This window comes from Lolium perenne, chromosome 2, assembly GCF_019359855.2.
Source record: "Lolium perenne isolate Kyuss_39 chromosome 2, Kyuss_2.0, whole genome shotgun sequence".
Classification (NCBI taxonomy): domain Eukaryota; kingdom Viridiplantae; phylum Streptophyta; class Magnoliopsida; order Poales; family Poaceae; genus Lolium; species Lolium perenne.
In genome coordinates, this window is record NC_067245.2 from 138,584,841 (window position 1) to 138,610,983 (window position 26,143).

The window sequence follows — 26,143 nt, forward strand, 5'->3', positions numbered from 1 at the left end:
AGCCAAAGAAGCTAGAAAAGTTTTTAGTAAGCATGATAGGCTTGGTATGATCACCGATTTTAAAAGAACACTTGAAAAGATGGATATGGATAGAATTAAGTACACTAATAATGTTAATGATGGTGGGGAGATTAAAGCACCAATACCTTGTAAGCTCCTAGCAATGCATGAAGCTCTAGATGATAATTATACTTGGCTTGTTCCTGAAAATTTGTTTGATGAGAGTAGCAAGCCCAAGACTAATGAAAAGGGAGCCTCTGAAACTTATGTATCCAAAATACAATGCATGGTTGAGAAAACTCCAAACCCCGCTGTAGATGCATCATCTCTTGATAACACTTGATACACACTTTCTGCGCCTAGCTGAAAGGCGTTAAAGAAAAGCGCTTGTGGGAGACAACCCATGTTTTTACTTCTGCACTTTTATTTTATATTTGAGTCTTGGAAGTTGTTACTACTGTAGCAACCTCTCCTTATCTTAGTTTTGTGCATTGTTGTGCCAAGTAAAGTCGTTGATAGTAAGGTTCATACTAGATTTGGATTACTGCACAGAAACAGATTTCTTCGCTGTCACGAATCTGGGCCTAATTCTCTGTAGTAACTCAGAAAATTATGCCAATTTACGTGAGTGATCCTCAGATATGTACGCAACTTTCATTCAATTTGAGCATTTTCATTTGAGCAAGTCTGTTGCCTCAATAAAATTCGTCTTTATGAACTGTTCTGTTTTGACGGATTCTGCCTTTTATTTCGCATTGCCTGTTTTGCTATGCTTGATGGATTTTTCGATTCCATTAACTTTCAGTAGCTTTGTGCAATGTCCAGAAGTGTTAAGAATGATTGTGTCACCTCTGAACATGTAAATTTTAATTGTGCACTAACCCTCTAATGAGTTGTTTTGAGTTTGGTGTGGAGGAAGTTTTCAAGGATCAAGAGAGGGAGATGATACAATATGATCAAGGAGAGTGAAAGCTCTAAGCTTGGGGATGCCCAAGGCATCCCCTTCTTCATCGACAACATTATCAGGTTCCTCTAGTGAAACTATATTTTTATTCCATCACATCTTATGTACTTTGCTTGGAGCGTCGGTTTGTTTTTGTTTTTGTTTTTGTTTGAATAAAATGGATCCTAGCATTCATTGTGTGGGAGAGAGACACGCTCCACTGTTGCATATGGACAAATACGTCCTTAGGCTTTACTCATAGTATTCATGGCGAAAGTTTCTTCTTCGTTAAATTGTTATATGGTTGGAATCGGAAAATGATACATGTAGTAATTGGTAAAATGTCTTGGATAATGTGATACTTGGCAATTGTTGTGCTCATGTTTAAGCTCTTGCATCATATACTTTACACCTATTAATGAAGAAATACATAGAGCTTGCTAAAATTTGGTTTGCATAATTGGTCTCTCTAAGGTCTAGATAATTTCTAGTATTGAGTTTGAACAACAAGGAAGACGGTGTAGAGTCTTATAATGTTTACAATATGTCTTTTATGTGAGTTTTGCTGCACCGCTTCATACTTGTGTTTGTTTCAAATAGCCTTGCTAGCCTAAGCCTTGTATCGAGAGGGAATACTTCTCATGCATCCAAAATCCTTGAGCCAACCACTATGCCATTTGTGTCCACCATACCTACCTACTACATGGTATTTCTCCGCCATTCCAAAGTAAATTGCTTGAGTGCTACCTTTAAACAATTCAAAATTTATCACCTCTGATTTGTGTCAATGTTTTATAGCTCATGAGGAAGTATGTGGTGTTTATCTTTCAATCTTGTTGGGCAACTTTCACCAATGGACTAGTGGCTTCATCCGCTTATCCAATAATTTTGCAAAAAGAGCTGGCAATGGGATTCCCAGTCCCAAATTAATTAACAAAAAAATAGACACTCCTCCATGGTATGTGATTGTTGGACGGCACCCGAAGGATTCGGTTAGCCATGGCTTGAGAAAGCAAAGGTGGGGAGGAGTGTCATCATAATAAAACTAAAATAAAAAGGCACTCCTTCATGGTATGAGATTGTTGGCAGGCACCCGAGGATTCGGTTAGCCATGGTTTGTGAAAGAAAGGTTGGAAGGAGGGCCACACAAAAATAAAATAAAATGGGAGCCGCTCTTTGATGGTTTGTCTGGCAAGGGGGTTAGAGTACCCACTACCATTCGTTGACAACAACAAACACCTCTCAAAACTTTACTTTTTATGCTCTCTATATGTTTTCAAAATCAAAGCTCTAGCACAAATATAGCAATCAATGCTTCCCTCTGTGAAGGGCCTTTCTTTTACTTTTATGTTGAGTCAGTTCACCTATTTCTCTCTATCTCAAGAAGCAAACACTTGTGTGAACTGTGCATTGATTCCTACATACTTGCATATTGCACTTGTTATATTACTTTACATTGACAACTATCCATGAGATATACATGTTACAAGTTGAAAGCAACTGCTGAAACTTAATCTTCCTTTGTGTTGCTTCAATACCTTTACTTTGAATTATTGCTTTATGAGGTAACTCTTATGCAAGACTTATTGATGCTTGTCTTGAAAGTACTATTCATGAAAAGTCTTTGCTATATGATTCATTTGTTTACTCATGTCATTTACCATTGTTTTGATCGTGGCATTCATTACATATGCTTACAATAGTATGATCAAGGTTATGATGGCATGTCACTCCAGAAATTATCTTTGTTATCGTTTACCTGCTCGGGACGAGCAGAAACTAAGCTTGGGGATGCTGATACGTCTCCGACGTATCGATAATTTCTTGTGTTCCATGCCACATTATTGATGATATCTACATGTTTTATGCATACTTTATATCATATTTATGCATTTTCCGGCACTAACCTATTAACGAGATGCCGAAGAGCCGGTTGTTGTTTTCTGCTATTTTTGGTTTCAGAAATCCTAGTAAGGAAATATTCTCGGAATTGGACGAAATCAACGCCCAGGGGCCTATTTTCACACGAAGCTTCCAGAAGACCGAGGGAGAGACGAAGTGGGGCCACGGGGCACCGCCACACTAGGGCGGCGCGGCCTACAGGGGGCTCGCGCGGCCCTAGCGTGTGGGGCCCCCGTGACACCCCCTGACCTATCTCCTCCGCCTACTTATAGTCTTCGTGGCGAAACCCCCAGTACCGAGAGCCACGATACGGAAAACCTTCCACAGACGCCGCCGCCGCCAATCCCATCTCGGCGGATTCAGGAGATCGCCTCCGGCACCCTGCCGGAGAGGGGAATCATCTCCCGGAGGACTCTTCACCGCCATGGTCGCCTCCAGAGTGATGAGTGAATAGTTCACCCCTGGACTATGGGTCCATAGCAGTAGCTAGATGGTCGTCTTCTCCTAATTGTGCTTCATTGTCGGATCTTGTGAGCTGCCTAACATGATCAAGATCATCTATCTGTAATGCTATATGTTGTGTTTGTTGGGATCCGATGGATAGAGAATACTATGCTATGTTGATTATCAATCTATTACCTATGTGTTGTTTATGATCTTGCATGCTCTCCGTTATTAGTACAGGCTCTGGCCAAGTTTTTACTCTTAACTCCAAGAGGGAGTATTTATGCTCGATAGTGGGTTCATGCCTCCATTAAATCTGGGACAGTGACAGAAATTTCTAAGGTTGTGGATGTGCTGTTGCCACTAGGGATAAAACATTGATGCTATGTCCGAGGATGTAGTTATTGATTACATTACGCACCATACTTAATGCAATTGTCTGTTGTTTGCAACTTAATACTGGAAGGGGTTCGGATGATAACCTGAAAGTGGACTTTTTAGGCATAGATGCATGCTGGATAGCGGTCTATGTACTTTGTCGTAATGCCCAATTAAATCTCACAATACTCATCATATCATGTATGTGCATTGTCATGCCCTCTCTATTTGTCAATTGCCCAACTGTAATTTGTTCACCCAACATGCTATTTATCTTATGGGAGAGACACCTCTAGTGAACTGTGGACCCCGGTCCATTCTTTTAATCGAATACAATCTACTACAATACTTGTTCTACTGTTTTCTGCAAACAATCATCATCCACACTATACATCTAATCATTTGTTACAGCAAGCCGGTGAGATTGACAACCTCACTGTTTCGTTGGGGCAAAGTACTTTGGTTGTGTTGTGCAGGTTCCACGTTGGCGCCGGAATCCCTGGTGTTGCGCCGCACTACATCTCGCCGCCATCAACCTTCAACGTGCTTCTTGGCTCCTACTGGTTCGATAAACCTTGGTTTCTTACTGAGGGAAAACTTGCCGCTGTACGCATCACACCTTCCTCTTGGGGTTCCCAACGGATGCGTGCTATACGCGTATCAAGCTCTTTTTCTGGCGCCGTTGCCGGGGAACGAAGAAAAGCTACACCACAGAGATTGCCAACTCCCACGGCAACAGCTCTTTTTCTGGCGCCGTTGCCGGGGAGATCAAGACACGCTGCAAGGGGAGTCTCCACATTCCAATCTCTTCACTTTGTTTTTGTCTTGCTTTATTTTATTTACTACTTTGTTTGCTGCACTAAATCAAAATACAAAAAAATTAGTTGCTAGTTTTACTTTATTTGCTATCTTGTTTGCTATATCAAAAACACAAAAAATTAGTTACTTGCATTTACTTATTTCATCTTGTTTCCTTTTAATTTTACTGTAAAAGATATACCGGTGGGACAAGGGTCTATGATTGGAAGAGATAATATAGAAGAATTTTTCACCCATGTTAGTATGCATGAAGATCTTAAATATATACCCCTTGCAAAAGTTGTCCCTACTTATGAAGATGCCTCTGTTTGTTTGGTACGCATGATGGAAGCTAGATTTATTAGTCTCAACCCCATGATACAACACATGTTTCTTACACTTTCTGATATGGAGAGGGGGGAGAAGAGAGATTTTGTTCTAAAAGTCCTAGTGCGAGAATTTGAGGATATAGCCAAAGAAGCTAGAAAAGTTTTTAGTAAGCATGATAGGCTTGGTATGATCACCGATTTTAAAAGAACACTTGAAAAGATGGATATGGATAGAATTAAGTACACTAATAATGTTAATGATGGTGGGGAGATTAAAGCACCAATACCTTGTAAGCTCCTAGCAATGCATGAAGCTCTAGATGATAATTATGCTTGGCTTGTTCCTGAAAATTTGTTTGATGAGAGTAGCAAGCCCAAGACTAATGAAAAGGGAGCCTCTGAAACTTATGTATCCAAAATACAATGCATGGTTGAGAAAACTCCAAACCCCGCTGTAGATGCATCATCTCTTGATAACACTTGATACACACTTTCTGCGCCTAGCTGAAAGGCGTTAAAGAAAAGCGCTTGTGGGAGACAACCCATGTTTTTACTTCTGCACTTTTATTTTATATTTGAGTCTTGGAAGTTGTTACTACTGTAGCAACCTCTCCATATCTTAGTTTTGTGCATTGTTGTGCCAAGTAAAGTCGTTGATAGTAAGGTTCATACTAGATTTGGATTACTGCACAGAAACAGATTTCTTTGCTGTCACGAATCTGGGCCTAATTCTCTGTAGGTAACTCAGTAAATTATGCCAATTTACGTGAGTGATCCTCAGATATGTACGCAACTTTCATTCAATTTGAGCATTTTCATTTGAGCAAGTCTGGTGCCTCAATAAAATTCGTCTTTACGAACTGTTCTGTTTTGACAGATTCTGCCTTTTATTTCGCATTGCCTGTTTTGCTATGCTTGATGGATTTTTCGATTTCATTAACTTTCAGTAGCTTTGCGCAATGTCCAGAAGTGTTAAGAATGATTGTGTCACCTCTGAACATGTAAATTTTAATTGTGCACTAACCCTCTAATGAGTTGTTTTGAGTTTGGTGTGGAGGAAGTTTTCAAGGATCAAGAGAGGGAGATGATACAATATGATCAAGGAGAGTGAAAGCTCTAAGCTTGGGGATGCCCAAGGCATCCCCTTCTTCATCGACAACATTATCAGGTTCCTCTAGTGAAACTATATTTTTATTCCATCACATCTTATGTACTTTGCTTGGAGCGTCGGTTTGTTTTTGTTTTTGTTTTTGTTTGAATAAAATGGATCCTAGCATTCATTGTGTGGGAGAGAGACACGCTCCACTGTTGCATATGGACAAATACGTCCTTAGGCTTTACTCATAGTATTCATGTCGAAAGTTTCTTCTTCGTTAAATTGTTATATGGTTGGAATCGGAAAATGATACATGTAGTAATTGGTAAAATGTCTTGGATAATGTGATACTTGGCAATTGTTGTGCTCATGTTTAAGCTCTTGCATCATATACTTTGCTGATGAGGACATCCCTACCTCACTACTACCTCCGTCATTGCAAGATGAAGATGAAGCTGTGAAGCTCAAGTCCAATGAAGTTAGGATTGGACCAATGACACGAGCTCGTGCGAAGCTACTTAAACAACAGGTGAACTTGTTCCTAAACGATACTTTGATCGACGAGAACTTTATACTACCTAAGTCGTATTACTTATGTATGATCAGGTATGAGGAGGAACCAAGCGTCGCACGAGGAGGAGAGGAGCAGCTGGACAAGAAGCTGGACGTGAAGCTGGACATGGAGCCGGACGTGAAGACATCCCATGGACGCGCGAGGGAGGAGCGGGAGGCATGCGCGAGAGGAGGAGATCTTCAGGCCGGTCCCAGGCCCGGTCAGACCGGCCGTGGGACCGGGCCACCCGGTCACCAACCGGATTTTGAACCGGTGCCATCCGGGCCACATCCAGGGAACACGGACCCTTCATCCGGTTTCCACCCGGTCACAGACCCGGTCTAGGACCGGACCACCCGGTCCCAGGCCCGGTCGACCGGCCCCCAGACCGGCCGAGTCCGAGTCTGTCTCGACCAGATCTATTCTGGGTCGGTTATTCCCGTACTTTTTCAACCTAAGGTCGTCCCGAACGCCTATATAAGTCCCTGGGACGCCCCCAAAGTTGCTTTAGACCACGTTTAAGATAAACCCTAGTTCTTAGTTGTTTGCTCTGCAAAACTATTGAATACTACTCTCCAATTCGCCTCGATCTGGAGTTTTATGCTACTGAAAGTTTGTGTGTGATCTGCTGTTCCATTGGGGATTAGAAGATTGCAATTTACCGCTTCGTGGTCGGCGGCTACGTGCGCAAGTGTGTGGAGTTGCGAATATCTTGCAGGGTTGAGAGCTGTTGCATTGGCGACAGGAATCAATCGAGAGACTTCGTCGGCGTCATACAAGTTATCCTCCTCATATCATCGATTCCATCCGCTGCTACCATCGCGTGTTCATCACCACCCGTCGCTTACTGAGAAGATCGGGCAACCCCTTATCATCTTGGTATCAGATTTCCAGTTTTCCTCGGTAAGCCATCCACAATCCACCCCATAGTTGAGTTGTGAGTGTTTTCCTATCCAGAAAAAGCCATAAAAAGTTAGGGTTAGGGTTTGCCATAGCCTTAGATTGCACTAATTTCGAGTTTTAGTTGCTTTTCATAGTTGTTTTTGCGTATCTTGATCTTTCCTCTAGTAGAATTGTTAGGGTTTGTGTTTTCTCTATCATCTAGTTTATCATATTGTGTCAGTTTTTGTTACTCCGAGTCCACATAGCGTACAGTGTGCTTGTTCCCAACCATAGACACAGCCTATCGATATAAAGTGACTAGGAACTTCCCCAGAAGAGACTAGTTTTACCGCTCGACAGGCTGCTCGTTAGGGTTTTGGTGCTTTGCAATTTCTGTTGGCCGTGTTATCAAGGAGTTGTGTCAGAAAATCAAAAAAAAAAACAAAAAGAGAAAATTGAAAAGAAGCAAAAAAGAGCTACATAGCTGCGTGTGTTCTACAAATAGAAAATCCAAAAAGAAAGGTGTTGTGCTAGTTGAATCAAGTGAAGGCCTAAGTTTGTTTTCCTGCACCCGTAGTTGAGCAATCTTGTGCCTGTCTCGTTGAGCTTTGCTAGCGTCTCTCTAGTGCATTGCAACTTTTCCCACATATAGTTGCATTGTCCCATTATATCGCCTTGTGTGAGTATCATTGGTTGTCTACGGTCAGCGCTAGAGCTTGTTATTGGTGCAAATAGGTAGCCCACCTACAGCCCCACATATATCCTGCTTTGTCGTGTGATTTGTTCTTATACCCTTGATATTCGCTTCGCTACATCCGTGCACTAGTCCGTCAATCCAAGTTGGTAAGCAATACTAATTCACTTTGGAGCGGTAAGATTTACCTTTCTTATCAGTTTTGAGTGAGTTCTGAGAGTACCACCAAAGATTTTTGTTTAGTGCACTAACCTACTAATCATGTCTTCTACCGAGAATGTTGATGTGATGCAGAAAAAGGACGCCGCTACACCAGTTACTTGGCGTGAATTTGAGGCACTTCGTGATCACATGCAACGTGAAATACGAGTTGCTAGTGATGTGTTGGACAAGGATATTCAGAGTGTTCACTTGAAGGTCGATGAGACTACTACAGCGGTTAACACCGTTCAAACGTCGGTGACGACTCTTCAAGCATCTATACAAGCTTTGACAACCGCCGTTGGTGAAATACGTACAATGGTGCAACAACAACCACCACTTGATGACGATGGCAGTGTGCAAGGTGACAATGCTGAAGCTGCTAATGCTCAAGGGCGTGGTGTTGGTCGTGGTCTTGGACGTGGCGTTGGTGATGCGTTCCGTGGTCGTGGTTTTGTCCCCGTCGGAGCCCAACGTGTTCCTCAACAACAAGACGATGGTTTGGGTAAGCCCAAGTTCTCAATTCCCAGATTTGAAGGAGGTACTGATGTGGAAGAATATCTTACATGGGAGCTGAAGATTGAGAGATTATGGCGTTTACATCCTGACTATACTGAAGATAGGAAGATCAAGCTTGCTTCCTCTGAATTTGATGGCTATGCATTGCGTTGGTGGGATGGACTTGTTCGTGCTCGTGAAGAAGATGGTGAGCTGCCTATTATCACATGGCGTGCTATGAAGGCGGCAATGAGAGCTCGTTTTGTGCCTACCAATTACTTGCGTTCCGTCTTTGACAAGTTGACCCAATTGAAACAAGGTGTGTTGACGGTTGATGCTTACTACATGGAGATGGAGATGCTTATGCAGCGTGCCCGTGTCCGTGAGTCTCTTGAGATGACACTACAGCGATTTCTGAATGGTCTCAGATTTAACATCAAGGGCATTGTGCGTCATCACAGCTACGCTACTATGAATGAGCTACTACATCATGCAAGAGAAGCTGAGTCACAGTTGGCTGAAGAACTGCAAATGAAGGGCCGTGCTACAGGCGCTGGGCGCTACACACCCCGCGCGCCGCCCTCCTTGGCGCCATCTTCGCGCCCTGCAGATGTTCCTACTTCGTCTAGCAAGCCGGTCTCTAGTGTCACCAACACAAAGAAGCCCGCTCCTGCAGCAAGTGGAACTAGTTCTAACATGTCGACAGCGCGCAACCGTGATATGGTTTGTCATACATGTGGTGGCAAGGGTCACTTCAAGAAGGATTGTCCTAATCGTAAAGTTATGATAATTAATGAGGACAATGAGTATGAAACTGGAGATGATGCTGATCCAAATGCTCCAGATGAGGATGATTATGATGTTGATGGGTTTGATGCTTTCCCTTCGAAGCTCAAACTATTGTTGTCTCAGCGTGTTCTTAATGTACAGTCAAGTGCATCTACACAGCGCTGTAATTTGTTCCAAACAAAGGCACTAGTTGGTCCTGATAAAGCTTGCAAGGTCATTATTGATGGCGGGAGTTGTCGCAATCTAGCAAGCAAAGAGTTATGTGCCAAGCTGAAATTGAAGTATCTACCGCACCCGCATCCATATTATATTCAGTGGTTGAGCAATAATGGTGAGATGAAGGTGAGCCACATGGTGCGAGTTGATTTTGAGATTGGACCGTATAAGGATTCCATTGATTTTGATGTGGTTCCTATGACGGTTTGTCACCTGCTGTTGGGCCGGCCATGGCTTTATGACCGTTCTGTGCAACACAATGGCCGCGCCAATACATATCACTTGGAGTTCAAGGGCAAGAAAATTAACTTACAGCCTATGTCACCACAGCAAATTATCAATGAGTCTCGTCAAAAGATTGAAGTAAACTTGGAGGATGCATCCATAGATAGGCGAGAGAATTGTAATGCCGTGAGTGATATAACGAAAAGTGAGAGAGTGAATTCCTTAGTCTCATTAGCCACCAAACAAGACATGAGAGAATTTTGTGAGGATCCTACAGCCATGCCTATTGTGCTCATGTACAAGGGTACGGTTTTGGTTTCTAACGACATGACCCCTCTTCCTCTTGGTGTTTCTAATGTTTTGCAGGAATTCAGCGACGTGTTTCCGGAAGAGGTACCCGCAGGACTTCCACCATTGCGAGGTATTGAGCATCAAATTGACTTGATTCCCGGAGCATCGCTGCCCAATAGGGCGCCATATAGGACGAATCCCGAAGAAACGAAGGAGATACAGAAGCAAGTACAAGCGCTACTCGACAAAGGTTATATCCGCATAAGCCTTAGTCCTTGTGCTGTTCCTGTTATTCTTGTTCCTAAGAAAGATGGTACATGGCGTATGTGCGTAGATTGTAGAGCGATAAACAACATTACTATTCGATATCGTCATCCTATTCCCCGTTTAGAGGATATGCTAGATGAATTGAGTGGTCTTTCTGTTTTCACTAAAATTGATTTGCGTAGTGGTTATCATCAAATTAGGATGAAAGAAGGGGATGAGTGGAAAACCGCCTTTAAAACAAAATTTGGTTTATATGAGTGGTTAGTAATGCCTTTTGGTTTAACTAATGCACCTAGCACTTTCATGAGACTGATGAACCATGTTTTGCGTGATTTTATTGGCAAGTTTGTGGTTGTGTATTTTGATGACATATTAATCTACAGCCGCAATGAATCTGATCATATTATACATATTCGACATGTTTTGCAAGTGTTGCGTGATAGTAAACTCTATGGTAATCTTGAGAAGTGCACATTTTGCAAAGATAAGGTCATATTTCTGGGTTATGTTGTCTCTAAGCATGGAGTAGAAGTAGATGTGTCTAAAATTGAAGCTATTCAAAATTGGCCTACTCCCATGAATGTGAGTCAAGTTAGAAGTTTTCATGGTCTAGCTGGGTTTTATCGCCGTTTTGTGCCCAATTTTTCTACTATTGCTGCACCTTTGAATGAATTGACTAAAAAGGGTGTCGCATTTGAGTGGGGCGTTGCCCAAGATCATGCTTTTGATGAGCTGAAACGATTGTTAACTTCTGCACCGTTGCTTGCACTTCCTGATTTCAATAAGCAATTTGAGATTGAATGTGATGCTAGTGGTATTGGAATTGGTGGTGTGTTGATGCAAGAGGGTCGCCCAATTGCATATTTTTCTGAGAAACTTTCTGGTGCTAAGTTGAACTATCCAATATATGATAAAGAATTGTATGCTTTAATTAGAGTTCTTGAGGTTTGGCAACATTATTTGTGGCCAAAAGAATTTATCATACATTCTGATCATGAAGCTTTGAAATATCTGAAAGCCCAATCTACTTTGCATAGGCGTCTTGCTAAGTGGGTTGAGTTTATTGAGTCTTTTCCGTACATTATTAAGCATAAGAAGGGAAAAGATAATATTGTTGCTGATGCTCTATCTAGGAAAACTATGCTATTAACCCATCTTGATGTTAAAATTCCTGGATTAGAGGTGTTATGTGATTTATATGCAACTGATCATGATTTTGCTGAACCATACCGCTTATGTGTTATTGGTAAAGCATGGGAAAAATATCACATACACGATGGGTTCTTGTTTAGAGCTAACAAACTATGTGTTCCAGAATCGTCTGTGCGTTTGCTCTTATTGCAGGAATCTCAAGGCCGGAGGTTTGATGGGTCACTTTGGGCGTGAGAAGACGCTACTCATGCTCGCTGATCACTTTTATTGGCCAAAGATGAGGCGGGATGTGGACAGGTATGTCAAGAGGTGCATTACTTGCAACAAGTCCAAGTCCAAGCTGAAGCCTCACGGTTTGTATACTCCTTTACCGGCACCTACTACACCTTGGGAAGATATTAGTATGGATTTTGTGTTTGCCGCGTACTAAGAGAGGCCATGATTCTATATTTGTGGTAGTGGACAGATTTTCTAAAATGTCACACTTTATTGCCTGCCACAAAAGCGACGATGCGTCGCATATTGCTAACCTGTTTTTCAGGGAGATTGTTCGACTACATGGAGTCCCGAAGACTATTGTTTCTGATCGTGATGTGAAGTTCATGAGCTACTTCTGGAAGACACTTTGGGGGAAGCTGGGGACAAAGCTATTGTTCAGTACTACTTGTCATCCCCAAACTGATGGTCAAACTGAGGTGGTGAATCGAACCTTGTCACAACTGTTGAGATCCATGATCAAGAAGAACCTAAAGGAGTGGGAAGAGTGTTTGCCGCATGTGGAGTTTGCTTACAACAGGGCGGTACACTCTACCACAGAGCTGTGTCCTTTTGAGGTGGTGTATGGTTTCAAACCCCTTACTCCACTTGATTTGTTGCCTTTGCCCATACATGAGAGAGTTAATATGGAGGCATCCAAGAGGGCAGATTTTGTGAAGAAAATACATGTGAAGACTAAAGAGTTGATAGAAAAGAAAGGCAAGAGCAATGCTGCAAGGATGAACAAGAAGCGCAAAGAGATGTTGTTCAAGCCTGGTGATATGGTCTGGGTACATTTTCGCAAGGATAGGTTCCCGAAGCTGCGGAAGTCTAAGTTGAAGCCTCGTGGTGCTGGTCCTTACAAAGTGTTTGCCAAGATCAATGATAATGCATACTCGATAGATCTTCCAGTTGATGAGTTTGGTGTCAGTAATTCTTTCAATGTTGCTGATTTGACACCATATGACGGAGAAGACCTTGGAGCGTCGAGGTCGACGCCTTTTGAAGGGGGGGGGAGATGATGAGGACATCCCTACCTCACTACTACCTCCGTCATTGCAAGATGAAGATGAAGCTGTGAAGCTCAAGTCCAATGAAGTTAGGATTGGACCAATGACACGAGCTCGTGCGAAGCTACTTAAACAACAGGTGAACTTGTTCCTAAACGATACTTTGATCGACGAGAACTTTATACTACCTAAGTCGTATTACTTATGTATGATCAGGTATGAGGAGGAACCAAGCGTCGCACGAGGAGGAGAGGAGCAGCTGGACAAGAAGCTGGACGTGAAGCTGGACATGGAGCCGGACGTGAAGACATCCCATGGACGCGCGAGGGAGGAGCGGGAGGCATGCGCGAGAGGAGGAGATCTTCAGGCCGGTCCCAGGCCCGGTCAGACCGGCCGTGGGACCGGGCCACCCGGTCACCAACCGGATTTTGAACCGGTGCCATCCGGGCCACATCATGGGAACACGGACCCTTCGTCCGGTTTCCACCCGGTCACAGACCCGGTCTAGGACCGGACCACCCGGTCCCAAGCCCGGTCGACCGGCCCCCAGACCGGCCGAGTCCGAGTCTGTCTCGACCAGATCTATTCTGGGTCGGTTATTCCCGTACTTTTTCGACCTAAGGTCGTCCCGAACGCCTATATAAGTCCCTGGGACGCCCCCAAAGTTGCTTTAGACCACGTTTAAGATAAACCCTAGTTCTTAGTTGTTTGCTCTGCAAAACTATTGAATACTACTCTCCAATTCGCCTCGATCTGGAGTTTTATGCTACTGAAAGTTTGTGTGTGATCTGCTGTTCCATTGGGGATTAGAAGATTGCAATTTACCGCTTCGTGGTCGGCGGCTACGTGCGCAAGTGTGTGGAGTTGCGAATATCTTGCAGGGTTGAGAGCTGTTGCATTGGCGACAGGAATCAATCGAGAGACTTCGTCGGCGTCATACAAGTTATCCTCCTCATATCATCGATTCCATCCGCTGCTACCATCGCGTGTTCATCACCACCCGTCGCTTACTAAGAAGATCGGGCAACCCCTTATCATTTGCACCTATTAATGAAGAAATACATAGAGCTTGCTAAAATTTGGTTTGCATAATTGGTCTCTCTAAGGTCTAGATAATTTCTAGTATTGAGTTTGAACAACAAGGAAGACGGTGTAGAGTCTTATAATGTTTACAATATGTCTTTTATGTGAGTTTTGCTGCACCGCTTCATACTTGTGTTTGTTTCAAATAGCCTTGCTAGCCTAAGCCTTGTATCGAGAGGGAATACTTCTCATGCATCCAAAATCCTTGAGCCAACCACTATGCCATTTGTGTCCACCATACCTACCTACTACATGGTATTTCTCCGCCATTCCAAAGTAAATTGCTTGAGTGCTACCTTTAAACAATTCAAAATTTATCACCTCTGATTTGTGTCAATGTTTTATAGCTCATGAGGAAGTATGTGGTGTTTATCTTTCAATCTTGTTGGGCAACTTTCACCAATGGACTAGTGACTTCATCCGCTTATCCAATAATTTTGCAAAAAGAGCTGGCAATGGGATTCCCAGTCCCAAATTAATTAACAAAAAAATAGACACTCCTCCATGGTATGTGATTGTTGGACGGCACCCGAAGGATTCGGTTAGCCATGGCTTGAGAAAGCAAAGGTGGGGAGGAGTGTCATCATAATAAAACTAAAATAAAAAGGCACTCCTTCATGGTATGAGATTGTTGGCAGGCACCCGAGGATTCGGTTAGCCATGGTTTGTGAAAGAAAGGTTGGAAGGAGTGCCACACAAAAATAAAATAAAATGGGAGCCGCTCTTTGAAGGTTTGTCTGGCAAGGGGGTTAGAGTACCGACTACCATTCGTTGCCAACAACAAACACCTCTCAAAACTTTAATTTTTATGCTCTCTATATGTTTTCAAAATCAAAGCTCTAGCACAAATATAGCAATCAATGCTTCCCTCTGCGAAGGGCCTTTCTTTTACTTTTATGTTGAGTCAGTTCACCTATTTCTCTCTATCTCAAGAAGCAAACACTTGTGTGAACTGTGCATTGATTCCTACATACTTGCATATTGCACTTGTTATATTACTTTACATTGACAACTATCCATGAGATATACATGTTACAAGTTGAAAGCAACTGCTGAAACTTAATCTTCCTTTGTGTTGCTTCAATACCTTTACTTTGATTTATTGCTTTATGAGGTAACTCTTATGCAAGACTTATTGATGCTTGTCTTGAAAGTACTATTCATGAAAAGTCTTTGCTATATGATTCATTTGTTTACTCATGTCATTTACCATTGTTTTGATCGTGGCATTCATTACATATGCTTACAATAGTATGATCAAGGTTATGATGGCATGTCACTCCAGAAATTATCTTTGTTATCGTTTACCTGCTCGGGACGAGCAGAAACTAAGCTTGGGGATGCTGATACGTCTCCGACGTATCGATAATTTCTTGTGTTCCATGCCACATTATTGATGATATCTACATGTTTTATGCATACTTTATATCATATTTATGCATTTTCTGGCACTAACCTATTAACGAGATGCCAAAGAGCCGGTTGCTATTTTCTGCTATTTTTGGTTTCAGAAATCCTAGTAAGGAAATATTCTCGGAATTGGACGAAATCAACGCCCAGGGGCCTATTTTCACACGAAGCTTCCAGAAGACCGAGGGAGAGACGAAGTGGGGCCACGGGGCACCGCCACACTAGGGCGGCGCGGCCTACAGGGGGGCCGCGCGGCCCTAGCGTGTGGGGCCCCCGTGACACCCTCCTGACCTATCTCCTCCGCCTACTTATAGTCTTCGTGGCGAAACCCCCAGTACCGAGAGCCACGATACGGAAAACCTTCCAGAGACGCCGCCGTCGCCAATCCCATCTCGGGGGATTCAGGAGATCACCTCCGGCACCCTGCCGGAGAGGGGAATCATCTCCCGGAGGACTCTTCACCGCCATGGTCGCCTCCAGAGTGATGAGTGAGTAGTTCACCCCTGGACTATGGGTCCATAGCAGTAGCTAGATGGTCGTCTTCTCCTAATTGTGCTTCATTGTCGGATCTTGTGAGCTGCCTAACATGATCAAGATCATCTATCTGTAATGCTATATGTTGTGTTTGTTGGGATCCGATGGATAGAGAATACTATGCTATGTTGATTATCAATCTATTACCTATGTGTTGTTTATGATCTTGCATGCTCTCCGTTATTAGTAGAGGCTCTGGCCAAGTTTTTACTCTTAACTCCAAGAGGGAGTATTTATGCTCGATAGTGGGTTCATGCCTCCATTAAATCTGGGACAAAGGATGAAAGTTCTAAGGTTGTGGATGTGCTGTTGCCACTAGGGATAAAACATTGATGCTATGTCCGAGGATGTAGTTATTGATTACATTACGCACCATACTTAATGCAATTGTCTGTTGTTTGCAACTTAATACTGGAAGGGGTTCGGATGATAACCTGAAAGTGGACTTTTTAGGCATAGATGCATGCTGGATAGCGGTCTATGTACTTTGTCGTAATGCCCAATTAAATCTCACAATACTCATCATATCATGTATGTGCATTGTCATGCCCTCTCTATTTGTCAATTGCCCAACTGTAATTTGTTCACCCAACATGCTATTTATCTTATGGGAGAGACACCTCTAGTGAACTGTGGACCCCGGTCCATTCTTTTAATCGAATACAATCTACTGCAATACTTGTTCTACTATTTTCTGCAAACAATCATCATCCACACTATACATCTAATCCTTTGTTACAGCAAGCCGGTGAGATTGACAACCTCACTGTTTCGTTGGGGCAAAGTACTTTGGTTGTGTTGTGCAGGTTCCACGTTGGCGCCGGAATCCCTGGTGTTGCGCCGCACTACATCTCGCCGCCATCAACCTTCAACGTGCTTCTTGGCTCCTACTGGTTCGATAAACCTTGGTTTCTTACTGAGGGAAAACTTGCCGCTGTACGCATCACACCTTCCTCTTGGGGTTCCCAACGGACGCGTGCTATACGCATATCAAGCCCCTAGCTCCGCCGCGCCAGTGAGTTATTCTCGCCGGCGACGATGACGACCCAGCGTCGTTGTTTCTCGATCTAATCCGACGCACCACACGCCCCGTACCGCTTCACGTTTTGATTAGACGCTGACGGGTGGAGCCCACCCGTCAGGCAGCCCACGCGTGCGTGGATGCGTGGTGGGATGGCCTTGCGCCGTTTAAATTGTTTCGGCCTGTTTAGTTTTCCCGCCGGCCCTTTTAGTTCAAATTCGAAATTCCAGTTTAATTCAAATTTCAATACTGGCCCTGTTTTCAAAATTGAATAGATTCAAATTAGCCCAACCAAATTTGATGAATTACATACTGTTGGAAAGCTAGAGAAAAGTTCTACACAACTACACTGGTCTCATCTTGAGATTTGTTTTAGAATTAATGTGAAAAAAATAACAAAATCAGGGACTTTTGCACATTCAAACAATTATTAAAAATCAACAAAAAATGCTATTGAGTTGATTTCAACTCTCATGGATCACATTTCACATACTCTAATTGATTATGTAAAAATATGGCAGGGTTACTTTGAGTGATCATGGCATAAAGTAAATAAAGGACTATATGGCTATTCTAGTCAAATGATATTGTCCAAAACTATTATGAAAATTTTATGAGAGGCTTGTGACGTGGGCATTACCCTTCGAGTAACCAGCGTTGCCCTATCCGGTATTGACTAATTGGAGGCCCATGAAGATACCTGAAGGCGTGATGGGCCGCTAGGTCGGCATACCAGAAGATTCCTTGACGGGCAAGACAAAGAAGTGAATAAACAAGGAAAGATTGGATCTAAACTACTGTAAATCTAGTCGTATTCGGTTAGACCTCTTGAGACCTGGCCTCCTATATAAAGGCCAGGAGAGGGGCTGCCGAGGGACACGATCAATCTTAGCAACCTTAGCCAGGAAAAGCTTAGAGCTAGACCCTAGCAATAGCAATCTCGACTAGATCTCAGCCGAACTATTCGGCACCCCATTGTAACCCATTGTCTCCATAATCAAAGAACAGACAGGCAGGACGTAAGGGTTTTACCTCATCGAGGGCCCCGAACCTGGGTAAATCGCTCTCCCCGCTTGTCTGTGAACCGATGTCTCGTGTCAGCCTACAGGATTCCATCAACCCCAAGCCCCTATCGGAGGGCATTGGCGAGGAGTACCCTCGACAATTGGCGCCGTCTGTGGGAACCCTGTCGGCACAAGATCGGACATCGGCTGAACCCGTCATGTCATCAGCAGCTTCATCAGCACCATCATCGCCTCATCTGGGAAGCCCGATCCGTTTTGGCTCCTACGAATTCACCCCGCACAGCGAATCATCTCGCTCGACCTTCTCTGGTCTACAAGGCAACATGGAGATGGCTTTCGGGAGCGTCCACTACAACGTCAATTCAGAAGGAATTCTTCGGTTGCTGGAATCTCCTATCTCCAGATCGACGAGTCCAAGCGCATCGTCGACACCCGACCTTTCGGCTGGCCTGACAAGCCCGTCGAGTCCGTCCGCGCCATCGACTCCCCGTTCGGCATCTTCCATGTCGGTCGGATCTGATGACCCCGTGCCCTCGGAGCTGACCTTGTACTACTGCATGAACTGCGACACCAGGCATGGACTAGGGTCAAGCGACACGCCATTCATCTGCAACGCCTACTATTCATCGGGAGAGGACAACATCGGCAGCATCGCCCAAGGAGACACCCGAAGAGTGGCGCCCCTCCAAGTTTACGTCGCTAATAGGGGAGACGGAGACCACACCCCCCGCTCCAGCAGGCGGGCTAGTTTTGAGAATAGCGCCAGCAATGACAATAGCGACCACACCATTACAGAAGAGGAGTGGGCAGCGGCCAAGGCAGCCGTACTCAACAACACACCGCTTTCGGCGGGAACCACGGTTGGCACACTCAATGCTTACCGCTCCATATTGGAGAAAAATCGGGAGCGCCTGTCTAAGGAGCAAGCCACCCTCGAGAAACGCCTATCTGCGGCAGACCGGTCCAGCGAGCGACGAAGGGGCTCGCAGGGGAGTGCCTCTCGAAGTACCCACGGAGGAGGCAAACATCGATCGAGACTGTCCAGGCTTTCGGAAGATGACGCAAGGGAGATAACATCAAACCTGACCAAGTCTTTTATGACCACAGACACTGCGGGCATGCCACGGCCAAAAACCGTCGCGGGAGCAACAGCCAATCTTGCAGCATACCTCATTAACCAGCGTCCCGAAGGATCCATGGCTCAGGCCCACCGCGGAGCTTTGGAAAGTCTTGCGATATTGGGACATAATCTAGTTCCACCAAAAGAAAAGACCCTGCAGGCCAGCGGTTCGAAACATCGCGCGAGAGATGCTCGGGATGAAATTACACAGAGCTGGATCGACAAGGCGAGGCGACGACGCGCCACCAGGGAAGAATTTGACAGTGATTCTTCGGATGAGACCCAGGAGAACGACGGCGAGCTTAGAGGAGCCGATTGTTTGAGTTACAAAATTCGGGAGGCGATGCCACCCAAGAAGTTCAAACCCACACCTACCGACGCCGCCAAATATGATGGGCAGCAGGAGCCAAGATCCTGGATAGAGGACTATCTGCAGACAGTAATTCTGCAAAAAGGGAATCACATAGCAGCAATGCTATGCCTGCAACTTTACCTAAAGGACTCAGCACGAGCCTGGCTCAGAGGACTGCCAAAGGGTTCCATCAAGTCATGGGACGACCTAATAGAAGCCTTCGTCGCTAACTTTCAAGCAACCTACAAAAGGCCCATCGGGATCGAGGAGTTACGGCACTGTCAGCAAAAGCAGAAGGAGTCGATGCGCGCATATATCGGGAGGTTCACTAAACTCCTGAATGCTGCGGAAGACGTATCTGTCGACAGAGCAATCGATGCTTTCAGTGATGGAATCCGACGTGAAAGCTATATAGAAGAACTTGGGCGCAAGAAGCCGAAAACCATAACCAAGTTAATGGAAATCGCCAACAGCTGGGCCGATGGCGAAGACAACGTCCGAAAGCCACGACAACGTAGTGACGACGAAGAGGATGACCAGCCGAAGCATGATTCGGGTGGTCGAAGGGATCGGAACAAGAGAAGGAAGAACCGCAGTTATGATGACAATAACTTGGTGGCCGCAGGTTACTCTGATCGGCAGGATGATCGGTACGACGACAGGCGAGACGATCGACAGGACGGTAATCGGAACAACTCTGGGAACCGTGGCAACTATAAACCACGACAACAGAGACCTCCCGAATTGCCTTACGCTGAACAGATCAACGCCCCTTGCTACCTGCATTCATATTCCGATTCCAAGGATGGTAAAGTAAAGTCTAGCCACCTGCTCAGGGACTGTCGGCAGTTCCTCGATATGCATAAACTCATCCAGCAGGCAGGTCAGCAACAGCTACCACCACCATCACCGCCACCCCCGTCACAACATCAAGTCCAGCAAGCTCAACCTCATCAACCCAACGAGGCGTTTCCACCACCACATGGGCAAATGAGTATGATCCACAGGACATGTGTTTCAAGGAGAGAGATGAAGAAGCTCACCCGAGAAATCAACCTGGCAGAAAGTGTTATGGCGAACATTCCTGAATATGTCGAGTGGTCGTCTCAGGAAATCACGTTTAGTCAAATAGACCACCCGATGACTATACCAAAACCAGGGCACGCCGCCCTAGTGGTCGAAGCATAGATAGGAGGGTTCAAGATGAGCAAAGTCTTTATGGATGGAGGAAGTGGACTCAACTTGATATTCCTTGACACAATTCAAAGTATGGGGATCACCATGAGAATGTTGGAAGACTCAGACACCCGCTTCCATGGGATACTCCCTACTTCACCAGCGCACTCTCTTGGCAAAGCATACATGAACGTCGTCTTCGGCAAACCCGACAATTTCAGGAAGGAGAAGATCGAGTTTGAAGTCGTGAACTGGGAATCACAATATCACGCCATACTCGGGAGACCAGCTTATGCCAAGTTCATGGCTGTGCTGCACTATGCATACCTCAAGCTGAAGATGCCAGGGAACAACGGGACAAACATCACAGTCTACGAAAGCTTCTCGCGCTCGGACAATTGTGATCGTGACTTTCAAAGGATTGCTGCAAAGTTTGGGCCACGGCGAGAGACTGTCGACCCCCCGCCCAAATTGACGATACCAGAAATCAAGGAGGAAAAACTCGACAGGGAAACCAAGAAGAAGCCAACTCCTGAAGCCCCAGCAGCAAAAGCATCGGCGGAAAAGGTTTCGGCAGTGGCCAAAGCAGAAGATGTAGGAGGCGGCAAGATGCTAACAATCGCTGCCCAGGCACCTGGCCAAATCAATAGCGCCAAGAAGAACCACCAAAGATGACGAAGAAATCGGAAGATGCTTCTGAAGAAGAGAAGAACCCCTTCCTTGATAAAACACTCCCTTAGTTTTTAAAAAATTTCCCTTTACTTTACACAGGGCCTCTTGTTTTCGCCCTCTAGTTCCGTATTTACCCTATCAATAAGCACTTAAGTTTCGATTCTTGTTAAAGTATTGCAGTAATCTAAAGCATCTATGACCGTGCCGCCGCCAAGTAACGGCATAACGTAACGCACGGCAGAAGATAGCGCCCAGGGCAAAAGCCTCTACGAGCACTGCAAAGAAGAATGAGGACATTAATCCTTCCCTCTGCTTCAGATGCCTCTATGAGTGCCGTACAAAGCAAGAGTTTGGAAAACTTATACACAACCCACGCTCGATATTTCACTTATGGAAATATCAGAGAGCAATGGGATCATCGGCAGAATCATTACGCCTGAAATATTTGGGAATGACTGTCGAAATTTACAATCGGTTGAAAGCAAAGTTGCGCATACAACAGGTTTAGCAAAACCTGCAACACGAGCTGATCACTCGTAATGATTTGCTGACCAACTAATACACATACATCCAATGGGCAATTAAGCTTTGCTCCTTTGAATATTTGCCAACGGCATGGTAAAAGTACATATTCATGTATTAACCAGATAAAAAGTTTCGGCTCAACAATCCTAACACTCGGATGGACTAGCCAATACAATTTACAAAAGTAATTTTACACCTTCACATCACCCTTGCGGAGTTTCCCTTTCCTCAGGTACCTTTGACTCCTCCTCAAGCCTATCGACAATTATATGGGCGGGCGCTAAAACCTTCGGGTACAGCTCTTCAAAATCACCAGTTGCATTGGCGATAGATAACAAGCAAGCTGAAGGATAACGAGCAAGCACAAGGGCAAGCGTACACTTGGCCCCTGCAAAAACTTGAGCTCTTACTAGCTCCCGAACCTTCTTGGCATTCCCAAACTCAGACATCAAAGTCAAAAGAGTAGGGGAACTGCATTCAAAGGAAACATTGTCTTCCAAACTACCCTCATAGCTTTGTAGCACTTGTCGAAGAACTGGTGGACCTGTTGCACTCGATCCTGAAATTTGACGACAGCTGAGGCCTTCGAGTGTTCCCGCCAGAAAATCTCTTCGGATGAGGAAAGCTGAGTCAAAGCATGCACTCGCTCGTGTATCCGCTTGTTCTCTTCCGCATGGTTCAAAGCTATGACTGGCAAAAGAATCAGTAAAGACTCAGACAAGAAGTCGTTAAGCAAACAGGCAAAGGGATCAGGAAACTTACAGTTTAAACTTTCGGTAGCCTTGTGCAGCTCGCTAAGAATGTACCGCTCCACGTCGGCTGCAATCTCGCTCCTTTTACTGACAATGGCAGCTAAGGCATAAGTGCTGCGTAAGTCCTTTTCCATCTGCGTGACCCGGTCCTTCATACGCTGGATCCGATCACTTTCAGGAAGGGCACCCGACGAGTCGTCAACAAACGAGGGCACTGGGAAGACCTGCAGAAAATACCGTTATAAAGGGATGATGGATATGGTACAGCCGAACATCCAAAATATCTCCCATCGGGAGAAGTGCAAGAAAGTGATATCATAACAAAAGTGTGCTAACAACACTGCTAGCACGAAGTTTATTACAAGCATAAGTTTTGCGGCAGAACAATATTTTGCATCAGCTCAAGGCACAAGTTTGTTACAAGAATCAAGGGAGTTGGGTCTGAGTCGATAAACTGGGTCCAGCCGACGACTTCCTTGATGAAACCAGTTCAAGGAGCTGACGGGCACAAGTAAGAGCAGACGCCTTAAAGGTGCTCAAATCAACAAGCTGCCCGTCTCGCTCTTTCGGAAGCCCCTTAGTCATTTCCTCGATGTCACCCTTAAAGCCGTAACCCATCATAAGCTGGAAGGCAAGGACAGCACCAAAAGTGCGCGATGTACGCTTGAATACCTCGATAACCTCCTTGTTATCAACCGCGAAGGTATCGATCAGCTGTCCCAGGGTCTTCTCTTGCTTGATCTTGGGGAAGATCATCGAGTGCATCCGCGCCAAGGCACCCTTCCCCTTCACAAGAAGCTCTTGTGTAAGCTGGTGAGAAGCAAGAATCGTTGATACAGCATTTGCTGGGGAGTTATTTGGAACTCTTTCCAGGGCATCGACAGGGATGTTCGCTACCTCTGTAGTAGAAAGGAAGGAAAAAATTCAGTCATTGACAAAAAAGTTCGAATCCATAAGTACGTCATTCGACAGAAGTATGTCAGAAATTACCAAGCAAGGCCAAAGAAGACTGACGAAGGACTTCATCCTTTTCGGCTGCCCGAGCTTCAGCCGCCAGCCTGGATGCTTCCTCCTCCTTTAGCTTCTCTTTCAGCTTGACTAGTTCCTCCTTCAGAGAATCGATCTCTTGGTGAGCCGCAGCAGCTATCTTGACTGCGCCATCCAATTTCGAGGAAGAGGATTCGACTTCCTCTTGTAGCCGAGCCTTGTCAGCTTCTAGAGAAGTGAATCGGGAGGCGAAAGCCTCCAGAGAAGAAATAACGCCTCGTAGGTCCTTAAGAGAGAAAGAAAAACAATTAAACAAGGCACGCTCCAAGAAATCTGTATTGCAATCAGAAGAGGACTTACAGAAAAAGGAGTCGCGGTGGCAGCAGTCGGAGAAATATCCTTTCCTTTGGAAAGGGAAGAAGCAGTCGATGCTTGAGCCATGGGGGCAACCTTAGGAGCTGAAGCTTCGGAAGCCACCACGACCGGCGAGGCAGCATCAGATTTGGCTTTTTTAGGCGGAGGCTCGATAAAGCCCTCGTCGCTGCAAAGGTGAATGGTCGACTATGATTATAAAAGGGATATGAAAAGTAAAAAGGCAAAGTATTGCTTTTGGAAAAGAACTACTTACATGTCGAAGAGATCATCTTCATCGGCAAAGCCGCCGGTTGATCTCTTCGCAGGTGAAGCTCTGGCCCCTTCCGTAGCTGCATCAACAAAAGTATCACGATCAGTGTCGTCATTACGCACTGATCCATTTGCGACACAAGTGTTATCGGCTGAGGAGGGAAGGTCAGTGTGGGCAACTTCGAGATCCATCGGACCATTATATTCATCCTCTAGACCTGTTTGCTCGGTGGTGTGAAAATCTACGGGGATTGAGGAGCCTCTCCCCTCAGAAGTATCATCCAGTGAGTCACGTGTATTTTCAGAAGCCATGGGGATCTGGCGAAGAAAAATGACGAGTAAGAACAAAGGTAATTATGTCGGCTAAGAAAAAAAGGCATAGTAGAGATGTGAAGAAAGAAAAATACCCCTGATGGTGGATGATCAACATCAAGGGGAGCATAAGAAGAGATCAGCGGAATCGAATCTTCCTGGTTAAAGGAAGTAAGGCGACGGACTTCATCAAGCAACTCCTTTTCTGATAGATCGATAGCGTTAATCCTGGTTTCATCTTTTGGACCCGAGTACAACCACATCGGGTGAACTCTGGCCATGACTGGCTGGACTCGGCGCTTCAGGAATACTGCTGCCACCTCTGTACCAATCATAGTTTGGCCGTCGGCCTCTTTGATTCGAAGGAATTTGGCAAATAATTCTTCGGCTGAAGCCCTTTCGCCGGCTGAGAGAATATTCTTCCAAGAGTTCTTGGGCTTGGCTTCAGAAACATCGGCATAGCAAGGGAGCCGGCACTCGGGTGATGAGGAGTCCTTGACGTAAAACCATTTCAGCCTCCATCCTTGCACGAACTCTCTCATTGGGAAATTAAAGTAATTGACCTCTGAGCGAGTGACAAAACCTACTCCTCCGGTAACAAAGTACCCATTACTACTGCTGTATCTCTTCACATAGAAGATCTTCTTCCACAGCCCGAAATGAGGTTCAATACCCAGAAACGCCTCGCAAAGGGTGATGAACACAGCAACATGGAGGATTGAGTTGGGGGTAAGTTGCCATAATTGGATTTCATACGTCCGCAAGAGATGGAGGAGGAATCCATGAGTGGGAAGCGAAAGGCCTCGGTGAAGGAAAGATAAGAACATCATAGTAAATCTAGCAGGAGGATCAGGCCGAGAAATCGCACCTGGAAGGATCACATCTCCCGCAACGGAGGATATCAATCCTAGGCTTCGGGACCTCTTCTCGTCACGCTTGGTGACGGTTGATGCTACCCAGTCCCCAGGTTTGACCATTAAGCTTGGCGGCGCTGGCGGCGCCGGAGCTGGGGGAAGGGCGCTCGGAGCGCTCCCCTTCGGAAGAGAAGAGGAGGACTTGGCGGCGGCACCTCCGCTGGTGGAGCTAGCGGCGGCGGCAAGATTCTTCGTCTTCACCATTGTGGGATCTGAGGAAGATTGGAAAAGCTGTGGTGGCGGCGCGACAATGGCGAAGGAAGGAAGAAGGGGAAGAATGAGGAGATACTGCGGGAACCGTGGAGAAGATTAGGAATTTTTTTCGCCCTTTGGAGATTTTGAGGAGAAGTTAATAGTTAAGTAAGCACGTGGCGCTTGAGGAAGGGGAGGAACCAGCGGCCCACTACGTCCACGATTGTGCGAAAATCGAGGAGCCACCTCGATCGTTACGCGTGTAGTGGTCAAGCCCTAAAAAACTGATTGCACAGAGCTAGGGCAAGCCCGTCAGGTCAGGACCCGTCAAATCAGCCCACAGCAGTTACACGTCAACAATGACGTCATAAAAAAAACTAGAAGCACTCGAAGGAAACATGAAAAATCATCGGATAAAGGACTTGAGTCTACGCACGGATTACAAGCATCCGAACCTAGACTCGGGGGCACTGACGCGCACCCGATAAAAGAAGACTCGACAGAATAAGCAGTCGAAGGAA